This window comes from Echiichthys vipera (assembly GCF_963691815.1).
Source record: "Echiichthys vipera genome assembly, chromosome: 3".
NCBI lineage: Eukaryota > Metazoa > Chordata > Actinopteri > Perciformes > Trachinidae > Echiichthys > Echiichthys vipera.
The window spans coordinates 5,580,516-5,602,951 of NC_139828.1; positions in this window are offsets into that span (position 1 = coordinate 5,580,516).

Consider the following 22,436-nt stretch of genomic DNA (forward strand, 5'->3'; position numbering starts at 1 on the left):
TCATTTGATATGGAAAAGTCACATGCAAATCAGATAACGGACCTCAGTTCAAATCTGACTTATTCAGGGAATACTGTGAAATGGAATAATGGAATCAAACAGATACAGACGACACCAAAATGGGCTCAGGCTGATGGAGAAGTTGAGTGCCAAAACGCATCACTGAAGAAGAGAATAAAGATCGCTCAAGCTGAGGGGATTAGACTGGAAATGTGAGCTGAGAAAATATGTGACTGTGGACAGGAGCATTGGACATCCCACCACAGGGAAGAAGCCCTGCGGGATTTCTCTTCAATCGAAAAATAAGGGGAAAGTTACCAGACATCGATGAAGCAAGCACACCAGCGCCGGAGGTACGAGATAGAGACGGAGAGCCAAAAGGAAAGGCAAAATGATATGATGAAGAACGAAGAGGAGCTCAATACTCAGACATCAGAGACACAGTTCTCATACAACAGGACAAAGTGGCCAAATTTACCACACCATTCAAAGCAACACCACACAAAGTTGTGAGTAAAACAGGAAATCCAGCAGGAACACGCTATCGGAGGAACACCACACATGTGAAAAGATACGAGACGAACAGGCCTGAGGAAATACACAGTACACAAGTGGACTAGTATTGAAGTGAATTGTGGGGATGTATTGTGAAATAGTGATATATTGTTGAAAAGACAGATTGTTGGGTCGTAAGGCGACTATTAAGTTCAAGTTCAGGAAAACTGGTGTTATGAAAAGCTAAATAATAGCACAATAGCCACAGTTGTACAATACGGAGTAGAGTACAGGGTTCTAAGTGGATGTTAAGTTCCAAGAAAAGGAGGGATGTCATGTATTGGATCAGAGAGATCACATGGGTAGGGAAAAACAGGAAGAACAGAAATGGATATAGCGAGGAGGGGAGAGTTGTACTGGTTCGTTGTTAGACAATTAAGTCAGTAAAAAGCAGAAGCTTGATGTCATGATTCAATTCAGGATGCACTTTTTAATTAAGTATTAAGAAAGGCACGCAATAAACGCAAACGTATCTGCCGCAGCAAATGAACCATGAGCTTGGCAGGTTCATCTGGCTCCCAGGCTAGTAGATGGGTTCATCATCCCAAACATCTGACCACAGTTTGGGTGATACTGTCAGATTTCAGTGGAATAGAGGAGCCGTCAGGGTCTATTTGACAAAAAAAAATCAATGCAAGCAATGTCTTCAACTCGGAAGCTAAAGGTACTCTCTAGTTGGTATTTCCAAAAAGGTATTTCCGAATAGAAAATGATGGGAAAGCCACTTTTCCCATAGTCATTTGAATGCAGCATCCTTTCCTCCTCGCCCTTCTCTCCCCCTCCTCCCAAGCCAACAACCCTGCTCCCCCCCTGTGGGTGGAAAAAGGGGATTTAACTCTGTGAGAGCATGGTGGCCAGCAGTTGTCTGGTAACAGCTGGATTTGCCACCATTGTGCTCTTTGTTTAACCCTGCCTGCAATTTACCCTCACTGGACAGAATCCCATTTCTGCTTTGTTTGTTACATTAGTAATGCATCATTATACACACATGATTGCTAACTATATTTAGCATGCTTTCACATTTTCGACTGATGAGGGGTAAACACACACACACACACACACACACACACACATACACACACACGCACACACGCACAAGGACCTTGACAGCACCAACTCTCTCCCTCCACCACAGCATGATGAAACCCTACCTGTCTCGTTAATGACTTAAACACAATGCGAGCCCTTCATCAGCCCTCAGTCATGCAACTCCCGAGACTGCCGTGTTTCTTGATAGCGATGAAAGCGGCTTGTCTTTTTCCCTCTCTCAGAAGAAGTGGAGCAGATGGAATTATGGCTCATCATGCAAAAGCAGATCGCCACTTCAGGGAAAGTAAGCCGGTGGGAGAGCAGCCCCTTGCAACACTGTAAATATTGTAAGGAAGCACCGCAGCATGTGAACATAGAAACATAGATGACTGAATAATTAATAGGAGCCGTGTCTTTGACAGATCTACTTTGGAAGCCATTAGCTGTGCTACCTGGCCGGTGAAAGCATATTTGTCAAAAGGGAGTAATGCTCGGGTGGTGATTGATTTCTCTAGGCTGCCAGGTTAGAGGCAGCGCGCCTCTGTACATTAATATCATGTGGCATCTATTAGATAGGTGACTTCCTCAACTTGTCTGGCCCGGCTGCTTCAGCAAAAGACCACCGTGTCAAAATTTAAATTGTCATCATTAAATGTGAGTGCTTGGGGAGTATTAGGAACCCCGTGTCTGCCTCTCTTTTGCTGCAACTCAGAGAAATACACATGCACACAGACACGTATAGGCTTTACACTGTGTCATGTACAATACACAAATGCACATGCACACAAACCAATACTTTATTACTTTCCTTAAATGTCTGAGTGATGCCTCTGAAGTTTATATGAAGCAGATTGCAGCCACTGTAATGTGATCTCCTTTTATCTCACAGAATTCAGACACCCATGCCTTGAAGTGGAAAGTCAATAAAAGCATGTGTGCGCTTTGGCAGGAGGTGAGGTGCTATTCACAAGATGTGACTACTGTGGAAAAGGTAAATAAAGACAGAGAGCACATTTCTTTCCTAGATTTCTTTTTGTTTTGGTTCAAACACACCTCCTAAAAGTGAATAAGTTCACATACGAATGGTCCAACATTTGCATAGCAACCAGGAAACCCTTCCACATTTGAATAATTTCTAATTTCTATGCTTTCAGTCACGGTCAATTCGTCATATTGGCAAGTTCTGAAAAGAAATGCTAACTGACATGGCAAATAATGCAGTTATATCTACCTATTCACACTGTGACTTTACCCATTTTTTGAGTCAATTTTTTTTTTTCCTAAAGCACATTTTCCTGACATTATGCTATATTTTACTTTTGCTTCTTCTCTCAGACACTGCGGGAGGAAGGAAGGGCTGGTTATCTCTACGCTACGCCTTTTAAGAAATGCAGTCTCAGATGACATGCGAGCTGTTATTGCTTCTCTTAAAGAGTGCAGTCGTAATATCCTGTGGCAGAGCCTCAAGTGCAGCAGAGATGTCTCTGTGAATATCTTCGCCTTCACTCAGATGCTGGCCTCCGTTCAATGAACATAAATCGAGGGTCAGTGATTGTTATAGCCCAGGACATCTTATAAAGCTCATCATTAATTCACATAATTTTGTATTCTCTCGGGAACAACCTTTACACCCGCGATCAACACATTTTTAGTGTACACGTTTTGATGGTATTCACGCATTCTGCATGGTACAGAATGATTTTTTAAAACGACTGCAATGACTGTCTGGAGATATGCATTCGACCACATTAATGACAAAGTGAAAATGTTATGTGCTGTCAGCTCCATATTGAAATATATTTTCCTGAGCAGATCTAATCAGGAAATGCATGCAATTCAAACAGTTGGCAGGCAGTTTGGGTCGTAGCATGCCTGTCTAAACTGATTGTCTGGATTCTCCCAGACAGGCAACAAGCAGCCCTGCGTTTACTGTCAATATATAAAGGGAATAATGAGAGCCAGCACACATGCATGGTTGTCTGCGCTTCTTCACTAGATAATCTGTATACAGGCGACACATTTAAATTCCATGTGTTAATCTCAACCATAACCACACACGTCTGGATACAAGATACTTTTTAAAGCTTGGGCTTAGGAAAGCCAGCGCTGTACGGTCGGCAGTGACAGATATAGATGTGGTCAGACAGTCTGACTTCCAGCCACAATGTACAAAGAGCAATGCACTTTAAACAAGATGAGCTGGAGATGAAAGCAGGAATTCACGTGGACAGGGATGCATTACATTACTTTAAGGGCAAGAGAATACCGTTAAGGTCTGTGAAGTGATCTAATAATCAATCAAATATGAACAACCATATTGACATGACAAAAAGCCATCGATTTGCATGGGAAGTATTTAAATAAAATAAAACAAAACAGAGGCTATTCGTGCAAATAAAAAAACAAATAAATATATGTTCTAGCTCCTTCAACAAATGTGGTTCGTACACGATGCACATACAAGAGAAATAGGGAGAGGCAAAGCAGGTAAACTATAATACAGAGATTCTTTTGCCATTGTCAGCAACATAATCTCATAAGTGCAACCTTGAGAATCCGCTTTAGAAAGCTGGTCCAAACCACATATAGACTGTATGCAATATTGACGCAGGCTCCATGATGTCACCCATAGGTTTCTGTCATCATCTTGGCAGTGCATACCTTGCCTAACTTGCGGCTAATTGAAAAGTGGGCAAAGAGAGCATGGATTGAGCTGAAGTGGGCAAAATGAAGCCTACAATTTCGGTCAGACACCTGTGACGAAATCCACCTACTTAAAGCATTTATATAAATAAGGTTTTTTTTGTACCAGACTATTAATAACAAAGCATTTTAACATGGGGACTCACTCACTTTTGGAGGACGTCTTCACCTCCTCCGAATCAAATCCAGACATTTTGTCATATGCAATATAAAACTATATGTATCTGTATCATACAAGAGAAAAATCATGTTTCAGACGAGACTTCAGCTCTAGTTCAACATTTGAGTCTGAATATGACACAAGAGCACATCTAACACCTGTTTTACTACATAAAATATATATACTTAACTGGCTCTTAGCAGCTAATGATCCAATCCATTATATAATAAATGCTTCAGACGATATGTGCTATAGCGTTTTCCAATTAGTTGTATATTAATGTGCTATAAAGAGATGTAGTGTGTAGGAGGAAGGCAGAAGGTGGAGTAGCTAAAGAGGCTGTTTGCATCAACCATACAACTCAGCCTGAAGGCTCTGTGTGGGCCACCGGACACCTGGATGAAATGTCTACAGCCAAGAGACTGAGTGCACCGGCTGCTGTAAGATGATCTCCGACCTCCGACCTCCCTGTGAAAGAGCCGATAATAAATAGAGATATTTAATGTATTGTTGCTTAAGGGGAATAGGTTTTGCCTTGTGTCCAACACATAAATGACAAAATGAGCAGCATTATAACACATTGATTTAGCCTGCCTTTTTAATAATAAGTATCAGTTTGTGTAAATACATAAAACAGTGAGTGCTGAAATCAGATATAGCTGTTTTCAGCTAAAACACTCGAAAAACCAACTGTGCACACTATGTGCACCAAAAAAACACCAACTTGCACAAGCAATTAGAAAGGGGTTTTCAGTTTCAGTGACGCAAAAGTACTCTTACAAATGAGGTCCAACTGTGGTATTCTTGTGATGTAACTAGTACCTTTTAAAAGTAACATTACCCAGTCCGGGCAAAGTGCACTGGGATGCCTGTAAAATTGAGAGACAGGCAGTGAGATCGACCTACCTCAAATTCACTAGTAGGAGGTTTCACTTTTATGTGCGTGAATAACACTCAGTAACAGTTTAACTGGCTTAAGTGTATTTGAGACCTGTTCATACTTTTATACAGCCTGTAAGTAAAACATGAGCAGTCTGAGGTGTTAACACACAACGACTTTCAACACTATAACGTTACTTATTAATTTAATAGCTCAGGTGTGTTTATTCCCAGCATGGAATAATGGAGTCCAGCAAAGTTCAGTTAACACGGCATAAATTTGTGGGATTTGAGGAGTTTGTCCAGTGAGTACATTGAGTGGTTATTATTGTGTGATTATTAAGTGATAGTGGTTAATTTGGATGATTAGAGTGTGCTTAACTGTGTTTATTTGTGATCATTCCCCACTGTGATTCAGAGGTTGTTGTGTTTGTCTCTGGCAGTGCGGTGAGTGTGTCTTTACTGTATTTGCTTGTTTGTGTGTGTGTGTTTGTATGTGTGTGTGTGAACAGGTGAAAGTCAGTACTTTAGCAGACCTGTAGACAGCAGTAGGTCAGTGTGTTAATATAGATGTGTAAAATTGGCCCTATGTGTTTAGACATAGCAGCGTTTTGCCAGTAATGAGCAGCTGATGTCGGGAGTTAATGTAGGCGTTATATTAAGTTGCGCAGCGCTTCACATTTTAGATGCATTCAGCTTTTATTATGGTGAAGTGTTTACTAATGTCACAAGAATAGCAGTGTAATGTGGTCTCATGGCATGGCATGGTTTAATGTTACTTTCGAAGGCAGTGGTACAGACCGTGGTAGGGAGGACACACACTCACCAAACAATGGATGATATTTACATAATGAAGACGTATAATATTTCCATGTGTTGTGGTGAGAGCACAATAAATGTCCCAGCACATGTTTGTATCCTAAAGTTTCAGAAGTCACAGACAAATGGATGAGATAGAGAGGGGAAGTGTTTATTTCCTGGTTTGTTGACATTGACACACCTATGCATCTGTCTCACTGTGACTAGTTAATTCAAAAAGCAGCTGATCCGACGCACTTGTGGGCAACAGGTCCAGTGGATCGCATTATGTTGGACACAGTCCCATTCATAAAATCTTTTAGTTTTCACGTGTTGTTGACAACAGCACATGTTGAACGACTAGGAGCCATTACTACTATACTTCTCAGTTGTTTTCTCTCGTTTGCACTGCAGGCTTCATAGGGTTAAACCAGAACTGCGGTACCGTGAACAGGAAGTGTCGTGTGCCACGGCGATGCCTACTAAGATTCCATTAGTAGATGTTCCATTCGGAAAACGGTGGATAAGTGCTGTTATCTGAACTGCAGTGAGAAACAATGAGGCATTCATGGTTAGACATACAGTATTTTTTTAGGTATACTTAAGTATATTACATGAATTGGAGCCCATGGGGTCCTTTCAGGTCCAGGACCAGTGAGTGAGCCAATATTGTGCCATGATTCAGCTGAATTTATGACCTGCAGCACCAGACACCAGACAGATAAGAGATCAATCAGTGGATTTTCTAGTGGGGTCAATCTGCAATATTGCAATCTGCATACAGTAAATGTTTGTATTACCAAATGGTGTTCAGCTGACAGAGCAAGGCTGGTTTGGAGAGATAGCCTCTAAAGATCTCCAGGGATGGAGATGGAGGCATCCAGCGAGATACCGTGCACCTGTATATTTCTGATAGTGTTAGATTATGTGGCTCAAACACCGCTAGCCTTTTCCATTCCAAAATGTATTTCCTTTAACGGTCATATTTCCTAAACATATTTCTATATTGCTAGTAACAATAGTTGAAACTGCAGTTCTTTAAGGGTTCCTGGTGAAGGAACTTTTCAAGCTGTGTCTATTGCCGTATCTCATTCTGGTGAAAACAATCACGCTTAAAGTGTCAGTTCAACCAATTCAAACACAAAAGGTAACGCTAGTGGTATCTAGTCATGCAGATATATTTTTTGTGTGTGTGCTGAGAGATCCCTCCAATGCTCAGACCAACCACAGGCTTTAACAGTTTCCATGGACTATTCTTTTTAAGGGGAAAGATTTCCAATCAAACCTGTTTCCAGGGGTCTGTGGATAATCCAGAGGAGCTGTGATATCGGAAAGACACTGCTGTTGTTTTTGCTGTGTTGTGTTTGTCTTTTACAAAACGTCTCAATTGTAGAGCAGCAGTAGAAACCTTAGATAAGACTATCTCAAATTCTTGGCTTATAAAACCAAACCTATGACATGGAATTAAGTTGTTTGTTTTTTGGTAACTTGGCTAAACTGACCCTTTAAAGTCAGTGATTGATGTAGATGCTAAGATCAAAGTTGTATTATGAGAGGCTCATTTTCCAGGATAAAAAAATGTTTAAATACAAGAAAGAGAGTGTGACTGCATTTGTATATAGATTCTTCCTCATTTAAATTCATCAGTGGTACAGTAGGAGGAGGCCTTCTCCGATGTCTGATGCCTTCCTTTGGAAGAAAAGGGTAACAAGTCAAATCCAAGGAGTCGTGCGATGATTAATGTGGTGGGGAAAAGATGGATAACAGAGTTCTGCAGCATGAATTTGTATTCACCTTTAGAGGGGAAATGTCTCTTTGCTGGAATTTCTAACAACTCATTGACTTCTGCCAAAAAAGCCAAAAAAAAAAAAAGGGAAACCACTTGTTTAATCTTAATCAATGCACATGTTGTTAGGACTTTTCAGTGGTGCACAGGTCTCGCAGAAGGCCATTTAGGCAAATGAGTACAACAACACACTCGTCAACAACTGACATTGTGTGTATGTACGACGTAGTGTGTAAATTGTGCTTTAAAATGTGTTTTTGTGGCTGTAGCCGCTGTAGAGATCATACATCTGTGTGTTCCTTGCTTTTACTTTGTTGCTGATTCTGTGCCAGTTGTTTTGTTTTTATGTGTGTGGCTTAATAATGCTTGTGGTAGCCGCTGTGGTGTCCAAAGCCCTTTTTATTTACAGTTGGTCATTTGTGTTGAATTGCCTCAGTTGTGTCTCTTTTCTGGTTATTGTGAGGATACACCGAGGACGGCATTTCTATATTTAGAATTCATAACTGAATTGATCGGTTGAGTGCTTTCTATAGAAAGGGTATTTTTTTGTTGGTTTTGACACAGTGGCTCAGCTTGTCGATGTTATTCAACAATTTACACAATGCAACTATTTTGTACAGTAAGGACATTGTGTAATGTAACAGAATCATCTCCATCATACTCCCCCCCTTCCATTTGAGTACATTTTAACTTATCTACTTTTTAGTTTTATTTAAGTACATTTTTACTCAAGTACCATTTCTTCCGTTGATCAGCCGACTACCAACAACTTAAACTGATAAATGTGTAGTTGTATTTGACAACATCCCTGCATTTTCCTACTGGTTTTCCCACAGCTACGTATGTGTGAAATAACACAGTGGCTCTGTGTGGCTGATTTGCCCCATAATGTTTCCAGTAGAGCTTAAATAGAAGCTGGATGGATTTAGTTTAGGAATGGGGAACAGGCAAAGCATCTCACAACTCTGTAAGGTGGTCGACTGTATGTGGATTTGATGTCCAAGAACAAAGCAGGGATCTCGTCATTTCAATTAAAGTGTGTCTCCTGGTGGAAAAATTACCCATTTGATTGTTTCGCAGACGATGTGTTTGTGTTCTTGTTCAACGTGGTGTTGAAGTGGTTAGCTCTGTAAATTAAACAGCTTGTTCAAAGCATGAACAGACTGTTCATATCTCATCCAGGAATATGAGTACTCATATTCATAGCATGCGGCCACCAACGCATGTATGATTGATTCCTGTCATCATCCCGGGTTCTTTGTTTGGGATATTTTGCCTGGAAATTTATCTCTCCTTCTCTTCTTTATTGGAAAGATGAGACAGCCTTGATTGAGTTAAGGCTTCATAATCAAGCAGCATGAGGAAACTGTATACTTTGGTGAGCCCAGTTGGCCGCATGAGATAGCAGTTTAAATGGTAATTATTTGAGAGTTAATTTAACTTCGTCACCCACACATTTTATTGAAAGTAAACTTCACATAATAAATAGATAAACACTATTACACTAGGGATGAAATTTGTCTTGTTGACTGCCATGGGTTTATCGGTAGCCTAAATATGATGACATTTACTGATGGGAGTGACTGGTGTATATCTGTTGTGTCACACCAGCAAAATGTTGTTTTGGTTATATGGACTCAGACGACCGTAGCTAGCATACCCAGCTGGTGAGTCGGAGAAGAAGCCACTTACTTGAAATGACTTTGGCATGACATGACAAGAGTGAAGCGGCTGCTTTCTGTGATCTACGTTATAATATCACAGTGCATTTTGTATGAGCTTCCTTCCTTCAATTCCCTTCTTTTTACCACCTGATGCTTGCTCCAGGAAATACAGTATTGCAGTCGAATAATGAGATTTGAGCCTTAAGCCAGTTTTTCTCATTGTAGCTTAGGCTTACTCATGAGGTGATCCAGTGGAAAATGTGTCTTTTATATATGTGGGCTGCTTCTTTCTGCAGACAGGCACAGACGTGTGTGCTATCCCATGTCCGTTTTGTGTGTGTGCTACTGTGCAGGAGCATACTTAAACAGATACTGTGTCTGTTTTCGTGTGGGTCTCTCTGTCAATGTGTCCTTTTTAGGTTTTTTTGTGCACAGGCGGGTGTGGGTGTGACAGTTAGTTTACCCGTGTTTGCCCTCCTGTGTGTAAGTGAGCATGTGTGCTTGAAAAACGGCGGCCACTGTGGGTGTGTTGGAGGTGTGATGGGTAAAACGCAGAGGTCAGCTATCACTTTGAAACATGCTGGTCCTTATCTCTGTCATGAGGCCTAATAGAGTAATGAATCAACATAAAGCCTGGGACTCTCCTGAATGGACCGCTGCCTCCACCAACACTCGCGCTTTACTTCGACTACACTTACTGCCTCTGTAAGCATCTTTTGCCTTCCGCTGTTGTTTATGGGCAGTTTTCAAAAGTGTCTGAATTGTGACTACTGTCAGGGGTGTATTCACACATGAGCAGCCTGGCTCTGCCTTATCGTACACTCAGCCACTTTGAAATAACCCCGGCCACGGACAAATAAGATGGAGGGTCTATTTGAAGGGAAGGCAATAGGGCAAAAAATGGAGAGCCGCATCTTGTTTCAGGACTAGTGCCAAATCATTGACTGCATTCATTTTGAGGTTTGTGAGTTATCATAGAGAAAGAGAGTGGAGTAACAGAAGAAAAAGTATTTTCAAAAAATGAGCAGCCGAGTGTTTGATCGACAAAGGTTGTTTGATGCTGGTCAAGACAGAAAAAGAAATGGGTGTTCAAGGCTTCCAATATCTGCTATTTAGCATGTAGTGCAAAGAAAAATATATTTTTCTTTCATTGGCAGTTCTAGTGAATGCATGGCTCACAATATCAGTCATAAGCCCATGTATTGTATTATTGACTCAATGTACGACACCATTTCAATCAATTTTCCTCCATTATTGAGAGTCAAGCCCTGAATATTCACAAAGCATGTAAAGCTTCATAAACAGAGCTCTGCAAGCTGATTGTGTAACACCACCACTGTTCACTTTCAAAAACAGCTTATATAATAATATTACATTAAAAAAAGAAATTCTCTCCGAAGATGAAGAGACTTCTTTTTTTTTCCACTTTAAAGTTGCGGTGCTGGCACATCAAAGTCTGCAGTCCTGACATTCCTGAGTCGCAAATTTGAGTTCACGGGGAGAAATTTCTCACTGGGAATTTGGATATCCCGATTTCCCAGTTCAACTGGAACACACCAAAAGCCCAGCAGGCTAAGCTTTGGATTTCACCACATGTCAAATATGCTACAATGCCCAAAATGTCTCTGGCTGCGGCGCTTGAGCTCTTTTCTCTCACTTACCAGCCAATCAAAAAAAAAAATACCAGGGCTGCTGAGTGAAACCATGAACATAGAAATAAAAAAATGATTGAATGAGTGTAAACACCCCCATTCCTGACTGTTCCTGACTCAATGCATTTACATGCAGTTTAAAAAACGATTATATTTGGGTTAAAGGCATACCCCAGTCTTAAACCCCATGTAAACACCATACCCTGGGTAAAACAAGAGTTATCATACCTTGGTTAACAGACTTAGAGAACCCCTTCAATTCCCAGATTATTCGCACGTCAACAGCGTTCTTGGATTATTATCGGGTTCCTTGTCTCTGCATGCTCTGTTGGTCATTTTTGGGTTTCTGATGTGCATGTATATGCACTGCCTGACGCTAACGCCCCCTCCGGAAGCGATGGCCAATAGTAGCCTTGCTAATTAGCTTGTGATTCACCAGGCCTGAAAAAGCTTCATAATTTGAATTGAAAACAACGTTATTAAGCAAACACATTTGCAAAAAATAATGTCCATAACAGGTTTGAATATTAAGGGCTGCCTAATATTCGTTTGAATATCTAAATCGAAGTTCGGAGTCAAAGCCCTGCTTTAAGGTATCTTTTTTTTAGCCTTTCTTAAATTTGTTTTTACAGTATATTATTCTGCTCTATGGCTAACATGGTTAATACAGTAGTGTTAATTAAGCTTTACATGCATAAAGCAGCAGTAACTAAAGGTGGAGGGTTTTAGAAAACTGCATATCACATATTCTCTCTCTCTCTGAATTTATCCTAAATTCTTATTTCTTCTTTTATTTTGATCAAAACATGTGCAAGGCCGTGTCCTGCAAATGCCCCCAAGCTTTTGCCTCAGACAAGCCACTCCTAACCTTACCAGTCATCTCTCCCATTCAACCTGGGACATTTGATTCATGAGATACACAATCTAAATAATTGCACAATGATAAACAGAGATAGCTATTCAAGATTTGAATCAGTTATTGCAGAATCAGCCAGTTCCAAAACCAAGCAAGCAATTTAATAAATACTGTATATCTGTACTATGCAACAATATTAATAGAGAAAGCGAAACCTAATCATCAGCGCCAAGGTTGAACTTCAAACCTTGAATTCCAAACCTCTATTTCAATGTGGCCGCATGTTAATAAATTGTGCCAACACCAGAGATCGTTCATTACACATTCCCATGGCCATGAGGTAGAATGATAGCACCACCTTGATCTCAGTGTGTTGGTGTTTCTTTGATGCATTCCTGAGATCATACGACAGTGCTGGAATATAGACAAAACAGGCAAATGCACCAGAGTTTGCTTAAACTGCAAGTCAAATGTAATATGTGTTATTTAATCCTTAAGTCCTACCTCCATATACAGTATATCTCACAGCAGATCACGTATATTAACCCATATGGGTTCACCAGATCTAATTCATACCAGAAACATGCACCATCTGCTTTTCTCAAGTCATGATTATCACTCCATTACTTTACCTACACTAGCGTGCTTTTAATAAGGATATTTTTAGCTCATATAAGGCATATGCACATATGCTTCATGCTTGCCCTCCAGTCATATTAGATATAGTCACGGGCTCAGTAAGTCGTTGCTCACTCAGCCTGCATGATGATGCTTTCATGATACTTGGCTTGTAACAGAAAGTAAACCGCAGCACAAATTGGCCATCCTTCAAAGAGAATACATTAATCAATTTCCATCGGCTTTGAAATGCAGGTTTTCCGTTTGAAATCTGCGTGTGTTCATAGACTGGATTTCTTTCACCCTCAAAGAGAACATGTACTCTAATCCCTCTCTCTTTGTTCATTTTCTTTCATTCTCAGCCCCTTTCTCTTTCTTAGACTTCAGTGCAGTTGAACAGCAGTCAGCATTTCTATTCAGTTTCGTATTGTACAGAATATAGTGTTGGTTATGTTCATAATATTTAATCTAAAGCTACGGTTGGCTTATTGCATGGCAGCAATCATACAAATGTTTGCATTTGGAGATCTGAGATAATTTGCACAAAATGGTCACAGAACATCTGGGGATTAGTTCAATTTAATACCAATACAACACAAACCAACATTGCCTGGTCTTTAAAGCTGCTCTTATCAATATTTTTACATTAATAATGGATCAAACGGCAATGTGAAGAGTGTCGTTCGAGTGAAGAACCCCCAGAGAATTATAATCATATTCCGCACTTCTTTTTAAGTCTATAAAGTGTTTTAAGTTTTTGTTTTTATGACTTTAAAGTTCTGGTTCCCTCTCAGCGTTTTCCTTATCAAATAAACAAAACAAAACAAAACAATGAATGTAGGTTTAAAATTAAAGTGAGGCTTTAGAAAGAAGAAATTACACAAAATTCCTCTTATAGATCAGGGGTTTGCAGCAGCAGCCTTATGCTAATTACTGTAAGTAATCTTTTTTGCCTGCATTGCTACTATCATTTGCTGGCCTTTCAAAATTCTGTCCTTTTGTTCATTCTTGAAGTTTTGAAGACGTTTCACCTCTCATCCAAAAGGCTTTTTCAGTTCTAACTGACTACTGGGGAGTTTCAGGTATTTAACTCCTTGAGAGGTTTAGGCCCTGGCCACACGAGAACATGTTTTCCTATAAATGCACATTTTTAATACCGGTTAGGGCGACCATTCACACACAGCCGCCGTTATCGGAGCCTGAAAAAGGTATTTTCTTTAACCAGGTCCCACAGTGGTAATATTTAAGAACACCCCCCGTGGCGTTGTCGCCTGGACGGCGAAAGCGCATACTTTGTTAACGATGCCGTCATCTCCACACCTCGAACCTCTAACCCCTGCGACGTCACATAACAACAGCGCTGCTGCGTGGAGCAGTGTACCGCGCCCCAGCAAGCGTGCCGTGCCTGAGTGCGATACAGTTGTACTCACACTGGTCGCACGAACTAGACTTTAGCCGCGAGGTGTGCTTGGGCACGGTAAAAATGGACAGTGAGTGCGCCCTTAGCCCTCCTCCCCTGAGGGAAGGTCGTTCCAAGATATCAAGATGGCTTCCTTTACTCCTCTCTCAAACCATCAGTCCTCCCTGGCAAAAATACATACATTGTTGTCTTCAAAGGAGTGTCCCTTGTCTTTAAGATGCAGGTGAACTGCTGAGTCCTGACCTGAGGAACTAGCTCTCCTGTGTTGCGCCATGTGCTTTGAAGCAGTTGTTTTGTTTCCCCAATGTACAGGTCTGTGTATTCCTCGCCACACTGGGCTGTGTACACTCCATCATCAAGCTTGTCTTCAAAACTTCAAGCAAGTCCAGTTGCCTCGGATAAACCCTTTCTGCGATTACCATAACCTGAATGACTGAGAATCTTCACAAACACGTCCTCTTGTTCAGTATTTTGCTCGGCTTGGATCTCTGCTCTTGCCCACTATTGCATTGACAAGAAAGAGCGAATACACTCCATCAGTAGTCTTTCAAAAATAAAATAATTGTGCCATGAGCATAGTTCATAGTTCAGCACCCTAACATGCATCACAGACATGCAGTGGACGTATTACGATGTGCATAATTCCCCTTGTTCTATTACATTTGGGTTGATGGTACAGCACGATGCTTAGATTTGTCCTTACTTCTCAGCTGTGATGTCACTTAGCAGAATTACGGAGATTCCTTAATGTTAGGTAGATGCTTACTGCAGCCCCGCTTACTGTGTCAAACCCAGAAATGTCTTTTGAGAGGAGAATTTAATGCTTCTCGTTTGATTGTTTCGTTTCGCCTTTCTGTCTAACTCAGAAGAGGCATGCAGCTTGGCATGCACATGCGTTGGCTTCTCTCAGTGGAGCAGACACATATAAATCCTTTCACACACCATCCTGCCAAACTACCCTGTAGGCAGGCTTTGCATTTGAAATGTACAATTAGTTATCCCTGTTTGGTTTGAAAGCAACATTTCTGAAACATCAAGCCTGTGGGCAGCACACAGAGAATGTAAGCGGCGACCCCATACATTGTACCTCGTTGTTTATTCTCTTGGTCCCTGTCTCACTCTTTCATTCATATTTTATCTCCCCTTTTCTCTCTTTCTTGTTTATCCTGAGATGAACTTGAATGTAGGAGTGTCACCTGGAGGCGGGGATGAGGTATGCCTGCCGTTGTGTCTGTATCCACATCGGTATGTGTTTTGGTAGATGGGATAAACTGATAAACTGACTAATTAGCAGGGCCACTAGCGTGTTGAAAAACCAGCTGTTGGCCAGTAACGGGAGGGGGCAAAACTCTGCTTGTTCTACCTGACTCTAGCACTGACCCCTAGCGTGCACCCTCGTTGTGTCTAATCTACAAAAACATTAATACAGGGGAGAGCTGACTCTCAACAAGGCTGTTCGGCAGGCTTTTTAATCTCGCTAAGTGTTCCGCTGGCAAATGGAGTTTGCTGTGTGAACTCCACATGAAGGATTAAAGTGTAGTTTCACATGCTAAATGCTTGTGTTAAAGGAATGCATTTTTTAGCCCCATATTTTTTTTTTTCCAGTTTCCATTTTCTTTATCCTCCTACAAGGCTTGGAGATTTTGGAACTGTTTAATAGCAGGAAATGCTTCTTCGAAATCCCCCAGTGAATAATGTTTGATAACATATTTTGTGCCAATAGCCAGTCTTTTATATCAAGGCCAGAAGAGGCTTGGTGAGGTCAGGCGGAACCACCTACACATCCCTGACAAGCACAGATTTGAAAACGCTTGTTTTTATGAGATGCCACAGTTTAGCGGATGAATTAAGGGGAAATCATGTGAATGGACCTGAGCTTTCTTTTGTCACTCTACTCTGAAATAACCCAGAGCTTTAAAATAATGCCGCACTTCCTTCCAGGCAAACATCAGATTCTATCAAATATCTGTTGTAGGAGCAATGTCACGCAAAGCTATTATCTGTTTATGTATCAAAAATGTCTGCAATCAGATTTTTACCAGATGTATACAGGGCTTATACCAGGCGTTAGATACCTATGCTGCTTCATTTCCTGTGTTTTACTCCACATACTTACACAGTATGCTATGTTTCACCTGTTTCAGTTTCAATCGACCTCATCCTCCCAAGGTGGCTACCTTACAGTTGCTTCTGTTGTGGCTATAAAACAGTGGACACATAGTTTTGAACATCACAACCCTTTACACAAAGGCTTGTTTCTCTCTCAGAGTTTGATCATTTGGTCCAAAAGTTTTGAAGAGCTCACATTAGCTCTTAAAATGGGCCCCCAGATGTTTGAAGCCACCTCTGCATTTAAACTATTCTGCCCACAAAATATACAAAATAGCATTTTCTTACATACTATTTTAACCATAAATTAATCAAAACATGATTTGTATTTTCAACCCGAATTTGACAAATACAAATGAAGTCACTTGGAGTCTAAATAAAAGCTGTGTAACAGTTAAGGTGGAAGTGGATTATGGAAAAAAACAATGGAAGGCTTTAACTATGGAGAAAATACAAGTCAGACTAGCACTGGACGTTTTTACATGATCTTTCTTTAAATCAGGAGTTTGTGTATAAAATGAGTGAGTGTAGAATATGTACTGTGTACCTGAGCTGTCAACACTCACACACCATGGGGTAAAAATAACAGCTGTGCATCATCTGCAGTGTTAGTGAATGAATATTACTGTGTACCCTTCATGTCAGAGTAATGTATTTTTCTTCTATATGTCTAAACGACACAAACTAATCATTATTGTGCAATTTTGTCATGATTGTCCATCCTAGATATGTCTGACACTAAGTGCTCCCTCATCTTAAGAGCTTGTGATGACTGAACCTCGAGTAGGTATAAAGTTGTATTTCCCTTTTTCTTCTCAGCTCGCTGATGAGAACTATACCGCCATTGTTTGGTGCCTCATTTTCGACACCACTCACACACAGCTAAGTAGCGAAAGTAACCACTCATGCTTAACTGGATCGACTCCATGCTTTCTGCTCACATTTCCTCAAGGATACTTAGCGTATTCATGGCCTCTTATCCCCACGGAAAAACACATCAGGGGGGAAATGAAGCCGGGAAATAAGAGGAGTATTTCCTTTCGCCTTATCAACAGGCGACAATGGGCAGAGTCGATGAACAAATCCTAAAACTGCCCCAATATGAGCAGCAGTGCTCTTCAGCTCGGATTCTAGTGTGTCTGACTGACTGAGCAGCAGATATTAAACATTATTGAATCTTTCCAAAGTCCTGGACTGCAGGGTTTTGAAATTTGATACAGCTGATGAAAGCTGTGCTGAAAATTGGGTGGGGGCGGCGGGAAGGCTGCTGGGGTGCTTCAAATGTTTTAAATCTCTGGGCTGAAATGAATCTGGTTTTTATCAGGTCACCGAAGCATTTCCATGGCAATCATAGAAAACTGCCTTGAACTGAAATCAAAGCATCAAAGAGGATCACAGAGCCTCACCAAGAGCAGGACTTCGAAATACGTTTCATGAAGCTGGTATCTGGTTCTAAAATAATCCTCCTCGACAAAGTAGAATTTAAATTCAACCTATAGCATGATTATTGGAGGACAAGTCCACCGCTATTATACATACGGGTTGAAAATGTAAGAAAAAAAAGGTGCTATTGAGAGAAATCCTGTATATTGTTCTGAGGTTGAAAGGAAGCCAGTCAGTCCAGAAGTGAGCGCATACATCGCTTTAATGAATCAGACGTGATGAAAGGAAGGCATGCATTTTCAAAGACATACATATTTTAATTGGAGTTTTCAAAAGCAGCTTTCATCTCCTACTCTTCGTGTTCTTTTATTAGGGTGGCATAAACAAATCCCACAAGGTGTTTTGACAGTAATGTTATATTAAACCTATATGATAGCTCATATGATAAAAAATAGTTTTTCACTATTATTTATTGTGTGTATCCAGCAGAAGTGCCGGAAGTATGGCTGAACTTGTCCTTTGAACATCAGATGTAGTCCATATGTCCAAAGAAGCAGTGCCTCACATGCAATTTGTGTCAAAAAATAGTTCTCTGAAAAATATAATTGGGCTTCAACTATTGTCCTGTTGAGCAGCCTTTCAATATATAGTAGCTGACATTTCGACATTCATTCAAATGCCGCAGTTGATCACAGGTGCACAGTCATGCTAAAATCTTCACTGATCTGTGTGTTGCTGTAAAATGTGCTCCAATTCTACTACGAGAAATTAGTTTGCAATTACTGCAGCTTGTTACAGTAGGAGAGGTAGAAAATTAAACAATTTTCAAAAGATTTTTAGGCCGATAGAAAAATGTGTTTTCTTTTTAAATGCTGTGTGTGCAATCATACACATGTACTGTATGTAGACATGATATAGCTACAAACCCAATCCCAGCGCATCACACACTGCCATTTTATCAGGGCCGTCCACGTGTCACTTGTCTATGCTCTCAGTAACCCTGGGCATCTAACATATGAAGCTCCAACACATTACTGTTTTAAACACAGGGAAGACGTGATTATGGTTATGATACTAACGCAGTTATTTTAACCCCATTTCCTAACTGCAGTGATAAACAGGACATGAATTATAAAGTAAAATTGACCCGAACCAATCAGTGTTAGCTATGTCTGGCTGTTGGCGACTCTACTGGATTTCTCCGTTAAGAAGAAGAAGAATTCCTTTATTAGTCCCACAACGGGGAAATTTGACTCTATTATTATTATTATTCAGGTTACACACACACAGGCCCAAAATACAGACACATGCACAAACAGGACCTATATACATGTAATTTAATGGAGAGATGTTAGAGCGAGGGGACTGCCAGTGACCAGCGCCCCGAGCAGTTGTGGGTTCGGTGCCTTGCTCAAGAGCCACCATTCCACGCTCCATTCATGGTCCACAAAGGGACTCAAACTGGCGACCCTCTGGTTCCTATCCAAGTCACCTATGGACTGAGCTACTGCCGCCCCATTAATAGTTCATACACGAAATAAAAACTGTCTTGATGGCTTATTTGATGTACGATGTGTAAGTGCCGAAAAAGACCATGGGATGATTTTGCACCGGAATTACACTTTAATCCTGGAACACTTGCTCTGAGTGCCAAATATCACCACGGACGGATTTACAGTTGAAAGTCGCAGAAAGACGCACAAGGGTGACAACATGGTGGGACTTGATGTTGTGGGAATTAATGTGCACTTAAATAGGGACACAGACACACACACTCATTCACACACGACCAAACACATGCTGATCTCTACTACAACTAATAGCATAAATTGTTGACACAGCTTCAACCAGTTTCAACAGACATTGCTTATCATACTATCATTTCATGCATTCTGTGTGCATAAAAAATTATGTGAAACATACTAAACCACTGTTGTCCTATCATCTATCTATCATGGTGTAGCAATGTTTTTATGAACAAGTCTTTGTAATATATGGTGCTGTAGAGCATCAGAGTACAAGCACTACGCCATTTTACTGACTACAGATGGCAGCATGCATATTCATTCGTTGGTGGAAGTAGGCCATAAGATGTGTAATGTGCCACTAAATGAGAAGAAAAACATTGCATCCTTATGTGAATATATCAAGGAATTCTGCAGCAAATGCTTCATGTGATTAGAAATGCATGCAACACATTTGTGGTTATTGGTTTACAACAAAAACACCGCGCATAGTAGGTGCTGAAAAGTGTGCACTATACAGTGAGATTTTTTTTTTTTTTTAACGCACTAGGAAGCCAACAGTAGCTGTTTGGTTCCCTGCATCCATCCAGCAGTGAGGGAGATGAGCTTAATTTGGTACAAGTAATTCAGTAAATAACATTTCAATAAGAGGTTCATGAATTATAATCATTGGACATTGTAAAGTTGTGCATACTGTACCCATAACAGCCCAGAAATTGTTCCAGAAAAACAGCTTGTCTCTTATGCAAGATAACATGTTTATTAGTGTATTTAATTGTTGGTTGGCAAATTTTTTTTTAAATGTAGGGAGCTAGCTAATTAGCTGTTTCTCCCCAACTTCGAGTATGTATGCAAAGCTAGGTGGAATAAATTCAATGCCAATCATCTTCAACCGCTTGTCCGTGTCGGGGCTGCAGGGGGGCTGGAGCCGATCCCAGCTGACATCGGGCGTGAGGCGCGGTACACCCTGGACAGGACGTCTATCGCAGGGTACATAGAGACGAACAGAGACAGACAACCATTCACACCTACGGGCAATTTAGGGTAATCAGTTAACCTAACACATACATGTCTTCAATGGCAATCATGAAAATGTAAATCTTCTGAAAAATATATTTCTAATCTACTCTCCGCAAAAAATGTAATAAGCGTATTTCCTTAAAGGTTGAAGTATTCCTTTAAAAAAATCAACATGTAGCTGAAGAATTATGGAAATGATGCTTTCTCCTGAGTAAGATTCACAATAGCATACAGTGTTTCCAATTCAAGAAACTTTATTTGTCCCCAAGGGGCACGTCAAGTATATTATTTGAAATGAGATATCTTCAGTGTCTTCAGACGAGAAAACATGAATCAGTACAAAAATATCTCGGCAGATAGCTGAGTAAATAAAGACATGTCAGAGTGTTAGGTATTCCACTGCTCCGTCTGTACAGTGATGACACTGTGGTTGTCTTGCTAGTGCTGCACGCCCCCCCCACACACACACACACCTCACCCCATTTATTTCTGACAGATTGACACAGGGGTGTGTATGTGTGTCAAGCTTTGCCAGGGGGCTGAGGCGGAGGTGTTGATCAGTGAACTGAAGCTCGATGACTCATCTCTGACTACGACTAGCTTCACTGAACAGCTTACAGTGACTGTGCCCTAACATCCAGAGATGGATATCATCAGGGGTGAGTCTAATCCCCAACACTGCTAGGTTAATAGTGGTGATGGTTGTTTGCATAAACATGACTCTCCATGCTATATACTGTAGTTTCCCATATACACGGTCCTATTAATGGCTAATCCTATTATCCTATTAATCCTTAACCACAAACCTCTTGCCAATCTTAAAATTTGATATATGCATTTGTCGTCCACAGACCTATGTATCAATCCCTTGACATTTGATTGACGCATTTTGCATCTAAAATTGCATACCCTCTTGTCGGTGTCATAACTCAATCAAACCAGAACACAGATGACGAGAACAGAATAAGCACTGTCTGGTCCTACCCCCGAGACGGTGCCTTCTCCTGTTGTTGTAAAAGAAAATGTGTTGTCCTGTCAATATGCTTCTTTGCATAGGTGTCAATTAGAATCTGTTTTTAAAACACACTGCAACCATTGGGCCAATTGGTCACAATTAATGTGCTTTTAATAAAAGAAATTGCACACTTATGCAGCTTCATCAGTTATCAGCAACATCTGTTCATCTCTGGCTTGTCTGGTCGAGCTTCCACTACGGAGCCCGTGCAGCTGCACATTATTCCAGCTGAGAGGTGGCCATCAGACTTTACATCTGTCCTGTTTTAAAGTATCCCAGAACATGTATAGTGCCGCTCACATGACAAATAATGGCAGTTGTAAGTAGCCTAACTTAACATAAAATTAACAACACCAAGCATGCCTATTATATGCACAAAAGCAGACCATCCTCACCCAAAAAAACAACTTTACAGATCGATTGTGCAAGCAGCTTATAAAAACCCATATTTACCTTTTTACCAAGAAGTAAGGTGACGTAGTTATAAGCCATGGTATGAGCCACAAACTGTGTAAGGACAAAGATTTGGGTGGTGGATAGGTGCAATTTTGAGGTTATTGTACTTTACTTGAGTTTTTCCCTTTTCTACTACTTTAAAGTTTATACCCTTCAGAGGCCAATATTGTACTTATTACTCCACTACATATATACAGTAGTGGATATATTTAGTTTTCAAAGCAAAAATTATGATGTATAATTATAAATTAAGATTTTTTTTTTATCCCCAGGGGAAACTCACATTTGCATTAATAATTAATAATTATAATACTACAATATAATAGATCATTTCCTGAAATGGGCAATTGCTGCATAATGAATGCTTTTTGAGTATATTTTGATGGAAATACTTTTTTTTTCTTTTACTTGAGTAAATAAGTAAACATTTGAATGCATACTTTTACTTCTAATAAGAGTATTTATGCACAGTCTCATCTCATCTTCAACCGCTTATCTGGGGTCGGGTCGCGGGGGCAGCAGCTTTAGCAGGGGACCCCAAACTTCCCTTTCCCGGGCCACATTAACCAGCTCTAACTGGGGATCCTG